Source organism: Lygodium microphyllum, chromosome 14 (assembly GCF_053477565.2).
Source record: "Lygodium microphyllum isolate KBCC chromosome 14, Lygodium_microphyllum_v1.1.10, whole genome shotgun sequence".
NCBI lineage: Eukaryota > Viridiplantae > Streptophyta > Polypodiopsida > Schizaeales > Lygodiaceae > Lygodium > Lygodium microphyllum.
The window spans coordinates 97,568,702-97,577,014 of NC_141148.1; positions in this window are offsets into that span (position 1 = coordinate 97,568,702).

The window sequence follows — 8,313 nt, forward strand, 5'->3', positions numbered from 1 at the left end:
GATGAACCGGTTATTTTAATGTTTTAAACCTTTGGCTTAATAAAAGCCTTGAAACTAATGCAAAAACTGTCGAACAAAGGGAAGTGTCAATGCGCCTCCTCATTTTTGCTCGATACCTCTCCGATTCAAACCTGTTTGGAGAGAGAGAGGGAGATTCTCGATCAGGGGGTAGAGAGAGCAACAAGATGGCTGTAAACTTGCCCACTTTAATGGAGGATTTAAAATCTCAATTTTTAGTCTTCATCTCTCACTTTTCTCTCTCTCCTCTATGGGATGTTCATGCGCATTACCTTGAAGGAATAATCGGGAAGGAGATTGAAGCAAATGACAATGAGGATTAATGGAGATGCTGAAGCTTGATGTGCAGCATGGAATTGAGAGCAATGGGGGCTCTATCCGCTGGTCACGCAATCATTTAATACATCTCGTGTTTTGTAGAAACACGGTATGACTATTTTTTATGAAGGAAATGAAGGTTTTTTAATATTTTATAAGGGAAATGATGTTTTTATGCGATGAAAATTTATTTAAGTGCTAGTTACATCATGTTTAATTGCTCTCTATCATAAAATTCTCATTTCATAATGATTTACATGCGCTATTTAAATCTCGCAAAACTCGAAATACGGTTTTTAAGGATAAAATGATGGTTTTGTCGTTCTGCTCTAAAGAGTACCCAATAAAAATACATTTTTCAGCCCTTGGATCAAGCTTCTTCCGTAGCTCATCTGGCACATGAACATATGCAACACATCCAAATACCTTCAAGTGCGATACATTCAGCTTCTTGCTAGTAAAGAACTCTTTAGGAGTCATCCCATCATGAACTGCAGCTGTGGAAGTTCTGTTCATAATGTAGACAGCAATATGGACAGCCTCAGACAAAAAATGTTGGGCATATTCTTTTCAACCATTAATGCTCGTGCGATGTCTGCAATATGCCTATTTTTGCTTTCTGCAACCCCATTTTGTTGTGGGGTATACTTGCAAGTAAATTGCCTCTTTATCCCATGAGTCCTCCAAGAAGCTAGTAAACTCATTAGAGAGGTACTCTCCCCCTCCCTCTGATCTCAATCACTTCACTTTTAAGCATGTTTCTATTTCAACAGCTGCCTTAAAAGATTTGAAGTGCTCAAACACATCACTCTTTTCCTTCACGAAGTATACCCATAACTTCCTTGAACATTCATCAATAAATGTGACAAAGCATTTGCTACCACCAAGAGACACATTCTGTGTAGGCCCCCAAACATCTATATGCACTACATCAAGTATTTTTCTACTCACTTCTCTATCATGCAAGAAGGGTTGTCTTTCCTGCTTACCAAACTAGCATGCTTCACAGACTTTATCCAATTCTGTAACTCTAAAAGAAGGCAACCCTGTAACCAATCCTTTGGACTACATTAATTTCAACCTTTGCACATTTGCATGTCTAATACGTTTATGCCATATTTCAATATCTACAACTACTCCTTTTCCTTTATTATACATAACAACATCCATTGCAGGAATTCCAATAGCTAAAGTGAACATTCGGCCAACTCTACTTCCTTTTGCGACCAACCTGCACTTATCATTAAAGTCTTCTATAAAACAACCTTTTGCATTGAATTGGACATGCAACCCCTGCTCTACCATTTGGCCGCCGACAGACACTAGATTCTTTGTAATTGATGGAACATGTAATACATCTGTCAGACTCTTTATCTAGCCATCATACAAGGACAGGGGAACCTTTCAAATGTGTGAAATTGGGTGGCATGAATCATCACCCGTCTGCACATAGCCTAGATTTTGTAAGTCCTGTATCTCTCCAAACCATTTAACATGAACTGGTCATATGATTAGATGCACCTGAATCGACATACCATACATCATCATGTGTCCGCTTTTTTGTAGCTGCATTCATCATATGCTGCATAACAAACAGACGCTTATTTTTGTCTTCATTTTGTCGTGAAGACGATGTATAGTTTCCTTGGTGCAATTTACCACTGCAAATATCATCCTTCTTAGCATAGCAATGGGCTGCAATATGGCCTGTTTTGCCATAATAATGGCAAACAATAGTAGAATTTCAAGAGCCTCTATTTTGCCATCCACCTCTTCCTCTAGAGCTCCCCCTGCCTCTAAAGTTTTCTCGATCTCCTGAAACGTGCATTTCACCAAATTTCTAATTGAACATGTTTTGCTGGTTATCGCCAACACGTCCCATACCACGGCCTCTCGAAGAGGATCTACCACATCCCCTTCTTCTTGAACTTGAGTAAAATGCTTGAACTTGTTTACCCGCTTTTTTAGATGAGTCGTCTTGCATATTGATCTCTTCGATAATCATGAGAGAGATCAACTCATCAAAATCTGGAAATGGCTTCCGTACATATACTGAAGTAACAAATGATTTCCATGCCTTCTCATTGTTAAGGCCACTCAAAGTGGATGAAACCAAATCATCATCATCAGGCATTGCATCAATCGCTGCTAAAGCATCTGCAATGCTCCTCACCTTCAACGCATACTCATTGACAGACATTGTTCCTTTCTTTAAGGCATTCAACTCTTGCTTGAGTTGAATCTTTCGTGCCTTTGTATTTACTGAAAACATGTTCTCAAAAGTTGTCCAAGATGCATGTGAAGTTTCTCCATTCCTAATATATCCCAATATCGTATTATCAATGATTGCAAATAACTAATACATCACATTTTTGTCTTTCGCATTCCATTCTTTCCATGCTTTTAATTCATCTATAGTTGGAGGGATACCTAGCTATGGCTCCTTTTCTTCACCTGAAACAAACTCATAAAGGCCCTTTCCAATGAGGAAGTTTATCACACGGAACTTCCGTGAAGGGTAGTTGTTATTGTTGAGCTTCTCAATAATGAGATTTCCATTATTCTCTGCCATTATCACAAATAAGGATACAACACAGCAAGCTAGTCTTCTGCAATCTTTCACAACACGTGCACAACACTACACCAATTAACCTTTTTTACTGATTGCTCAATAGTATATGTAATCTGTAACCTATTTGTAGATAAAACTTATGTTTATTTCCTGCAAACACCTCAAAAATTATAGATTTGCAATCTGTAACATGTGCACCCAGTTTCAGTCAATACAATCGAAATCACAGTGTACCCTGAAACTGATGTCTGCAACTTTGTGGCTCTAAAACGGGGCCTGAAACGACCTCATACATCCAAACTAACTACAGATAAGTCCTAAAGGGCACCTCTATAGAATATACAGTGCTCTGCTTACACACCAGATCTCACAGCAATCTGAGATTTTCGCTCTACCCTGCTTTTGGTGCCTCCACAGGCACTATCCAAGAGAGAGAGTGGAAGAATGGGAGAGCTTCTTATCCGTTGCTTTCTTGCTCGAACCTTGCTTCTTCTCCTTCACTTCAGCCTTCAAAATCAGCCTCTCTCAGTGACACGGCTCTGATACCATGTCAAGAATCGTGTGATGGGGGGATTTGCTTGAGCTACTGCGCCAAACACACACTGTATACACAAGAGGAAGCTCACTTAAGAACACAAGAAGAGAGATGGAGGTCAAAACGTTTTCTTACTGATTTTTCTTCTTATTTCACACATTATACAATGTACACAAAGTATAGATAAGATACAACATAAAGGAAAGTGGCCTTCTAAGTCAAATAGTGCATAATCGACTACACTAATCGACTGGCACTATATCTTTGCCAGCTATAGGTAGGTGTAACAAACTAAATATAATAAGTGATAATTCAGTGGCCATGTGAGTGTCATAATGACCACCAATGTGCTAAGTGTAGACGTGTGGACCCATCTAGCTAGGTGGTCCATCATCAATTTTCGCACCTATTGAGCTTGCCATCTCAACAACACATTCTTCATATGAGATGTCTTTACTTGCCTTTGTCTACTCTGCAACAACTGCTTATTCATAGGAACCATGTTTTTACTAAAAGGAGTAGTATCTACTCAAAAGCATAATTCATCTATAAATTGAAAAGGCTTCGTAAGAGCCTTACTAGCAGCACAACTAGGACCCCTCATAGCACGCTTATCCATACTCATAGGTCCGATGGTCCTATCAATGTCACCACCACAACTACCTCTCATGGAACTATTGCAAGCCTTGATGGGACTTGCTAGGCATGGAATATTTTATCCCCAAGAGGCATATTATCACTACTCACCGAATTGCCATTTCTTGCTTTGCAGATTTTGGCTACCAAGATTCCCTGCCAAGGTTGTCTTGGTATTAGCAAAAGGATTTTCTCTTTGCAAAATTGGCTGGATATTTGGATGCACTTGCAATGAGCGGGGGAAACTCCAAAAGTTTTCCCATCATCTTTGAATATATTGCTCATAGTCGATTGCAAGCCCCTTGGCCTCATTTAATGAGTTAGGATCTTGCATCCTCACTTGGATTTGCATATTAACCTCTAAGTTGCTCATAAATAGCTCACATAGCACATCACCTGGCAATACAGTAGCTCTTCTTAACCAAAGCCTAAGAATATTGTCAAAGGCCCTAACATATTCTTTAGCAGAAGGGTAAGACTCTTGTCTTATCTGTGTAAGTTGCCCTAAGACATGGCTCATAGGCATCTCCTTTTCATATTCATCTAAAAATTTATTGTACAACTCCCCAAATGATTTAATTGACCCTCTTGGGAGGCTCCAATACTATTTCCTAGTGGTACTAGAAAATACAAGCATCCAATGGATATCATTGAACCCACTTGCAAGGCAAGTTAGGCCATATGCTTTTAAGTGCAACATTGGGTCCTCATTTACCAATCCATGAAATAATGGGAAATCTCTATGAGGAGGGCATTTAGTTTTCTCCTTTGGGATTAGCACTGGCCATTAAAATCTTCATATTCATGACCTAACTCTAATGTCTTAGGGTCTCCAACCTCTTCCATTTCCACCTTTACAGGTGTAGGGAGGTTAATATTATCATTTCTATCCATTTCTCCTATAGCTCTCAGCATGTCATTCCAATCCTTTCTTAGAGGATCTTCCATATCTTTGCCCCTTCCTAGACAGTTCCATGATGGCTTTATCTAGGAGCTTCTGCACCTCATCAAAAGAAAATGTATCCTTAGCACTTAGGACCTAGGGACCGTGCCTTTTAAGCAATGGTTTTCCCTTTACAGCTAGGGCTTATAGCATCCTTGTGATACCTAAAATTTTGGCATGATGCCCCACCACATGGGATGTTTCGGCCATAACTACACTCCACTATATGTCAAGTTTTTCCCATGGCACTACAGCTTTAGCATAATCGCTTGTTGATGCTATGACCACCATAGCTTCCAATATACTTGTTCCATGCCCTCTAGGCTGATGGATGGTTATACATGATTTCTCTTGGATAGAGGCCACACCAAGGCGAACCTCGGCCCATGCCATTGCATTAGAGGATGGGGTAACCACTAACTGATTACTCTTGTCATCACCAAAATTATCTTTTATAGAGGATTTATGCTCTACATAACTAACTAATCCATCAGTAAGCTTTGTATAGGGAAAGCCAAGATTTTCCATCCTCGAACGAATCCCATTTTATGGTTAGCTTAGCACACTCCTAATGGGAATTATAAACTTAGATCCCTTTACAACATAGATTCAGAAATTGCCACTTACAAGTAGCTCTCGGTAGACACACCACTGCTAGGATCTAAAATGGGCCGGCACTGGCTATGGCACTAGTCGGACCTCATGCACAAACACACAACACCCCACACGGCCTCATGGCTAGGAGCATCTAAGGCTCACACTATACTAACTACTATTATCAACTTTGCGTTTGTATTAGGACATAGTCCAATGTTTACCTTCCCTTGTCCTCAGAGGGAGATTCCATAACATATAGGCATAATACCTCATAGCACATACATAGGGAAGCACCTCTCTGTTGATTGCGGTGGCTCCACTGTGACTCTCCTACACCTCAAGGATTGGCCCCAAGATACATCACATCAACATAAAGTACACACGATACAAGCTCCACTCTTTCATTTTGAACTTATTCTAGGAGATACCAAGTGTTCTTACCAAACAATTTCCAAAAATGATTGACTAGCCTATAGATTAGGTTGTCTCACACAATCAAATGTAGGTCATCATAACTGAAAATAGTTGCTATGCATCTAGTTCTTCATATTTCGATACCATGGTTGATATGCACATGCAAAAGTGGATGATTCTAATGTGCTCAAACATAATTTTCAATAAGAAACATGTCGTGCACAACCAGGATTTCCAATACTCATTTACTAACTCGTTGCAGCAATGTAAGGATAGCATTGAGACAACACTCATGCTACTATCCTATTAATTAAAATACAACAAACTCTATATCATGATATGCATCAACAAAGTCAACAATAAAAAATACCCAAATTGCATCATTCAAACACCCCACCCCTTACTTTTAGGTAGTGCTTAGGGTATCACAGGTGAGTTCAGAGTGAGCAAGAATGTTATCTTCGATGAGATGGGTAGCTCGTATGCACCTGTTGGTGATGTATTAGATGGTGATAATGATCAGGATAGTTATGTGCAGAAAGAAAAACAAGAATCACAGAGTCTTAGTGGACCAGAAACATCATCTGGTACTATACCTATAGTGAGCCCTTGGTCTCGGAGACTAAGGAGTAGCCCCACATCTTCAGGTGGATCTATAAGTGTTGTAGGGAAGGACAAAGGAAAGAAGAAAGTGCTGGATGGTAATGATGCATCTTCTAGTCATTTGGGATCTAATGAAGATTCTAGTGGTTCATAGAGTTTGGATGATGAGCTTGGTATTCCTTTAGTCAGGACACCTGGTGTATAGAGAGCTCATAATTATGTAAGGGCTCCATTGAGTGATCAAGTGGTACGCAGATCTAGCAGGGTCAGATACCCTATTAAAAGATTTTGTTTTGAAGGTTATGCAGCTCACCCTTATGCTTATATGGTGAAACTGGTTGAGGATGTTGAGCCCACTTGTTTTGAGGATGTTGTTGGTCATGCTCATTGGGATGCAACAATGGATGAGGAGATGGCTGCATTAGAAGCCAATAAGACTTGGGATTCGATACCCTTACCTAAGGATAAGAAATTTATTGGTTGTAAGTGGGTTTACAAAGTCAAGCATAATGCAGATGATTCAGCTAGCAGGTATAAAGCTAGACTGGTTGCAAAAGGCTATGCTCAAACATATGGCATAGATTATGAAGAGACATTCAGTCCAGTTGCTAGGATGGCAATTGCTATATATGTGATTGCCTTAGTAGCAGCCAAAGGTTCGAGTTTGTAGCAAATGGATGTTAAGAATTCCTTCTTGTATGGTGAATTGCAAGAAGAAGTGTATATGGAGCAGCCAACAGGTTATGAGGATTTAGAGCATCCCACATGTGTGCAGGTTAAAGAAGGCACTCTATGGACGGAAGCAAGCACCTAGGGTGTGGTTTGACAAGATTGGAGAGTATCTTGTCAATATTGGATTTTTTATTTATGATGCTGATCACTCACTTTATGTGAAAAAGGGAGATGCAAGTTTGGTCATCATAGTCATCTATGTGGATGACTTGATTATTACAGGTGACAATGACAATGGGATTGCTGAAGTTAAGGACTTCTTGAAGAAGAAGTTTGAGATGAAATATTTGGGTGAGCTGAGATACTTTCTTGGTATTGAGGTGATCAGATGTGATGATCGTATATGGCTATCCCAAAGGTAGTATGGCTTGGATATGTTATCCAAGTATGGTATGATAGCATGTAAGCCTCTTTCAGTACCATTAGAGGACAATGTGAAGTTGAGTGCTGACGTTGGGGATGAGATAGAAGACCCTACTATGTTCATGAGGATAGTAGAGAGTTTGATTTACATGACTATCACAAGGCCAGACTTGAGCTATGTTGTTGGCATTGTCAGACATATTATGCAGATGCCTAGAAAGCCTCATTTGGATGTAGTTAGACGTATATTGAGGTATGTGAAGTCCACTTTACATTATGAAATTTTTTATGAGGCAAGTAAGAACATACAGGTCTTTAGATATACAGATGCAGATTGGGCTAGACAGAAGATCTACAAGTGGATTCATGTTTTCCCTTGGTAGTGCAATCGAGTATAGAGGCTGAGTATAGAGGTGCTGCTATGGCAGCATGTGAGGTGGTATGGCTGCAAAAGTTATTAGGTGATTTGGACGTGCAGGGAGATGGTCAAGTTGTCATTCATTGTGACAACATGAGCATCATACAGCTAGCTAGGAATCCAGTGTTCCATACTAGGACAAAACACATTGAGGTGCACTACCA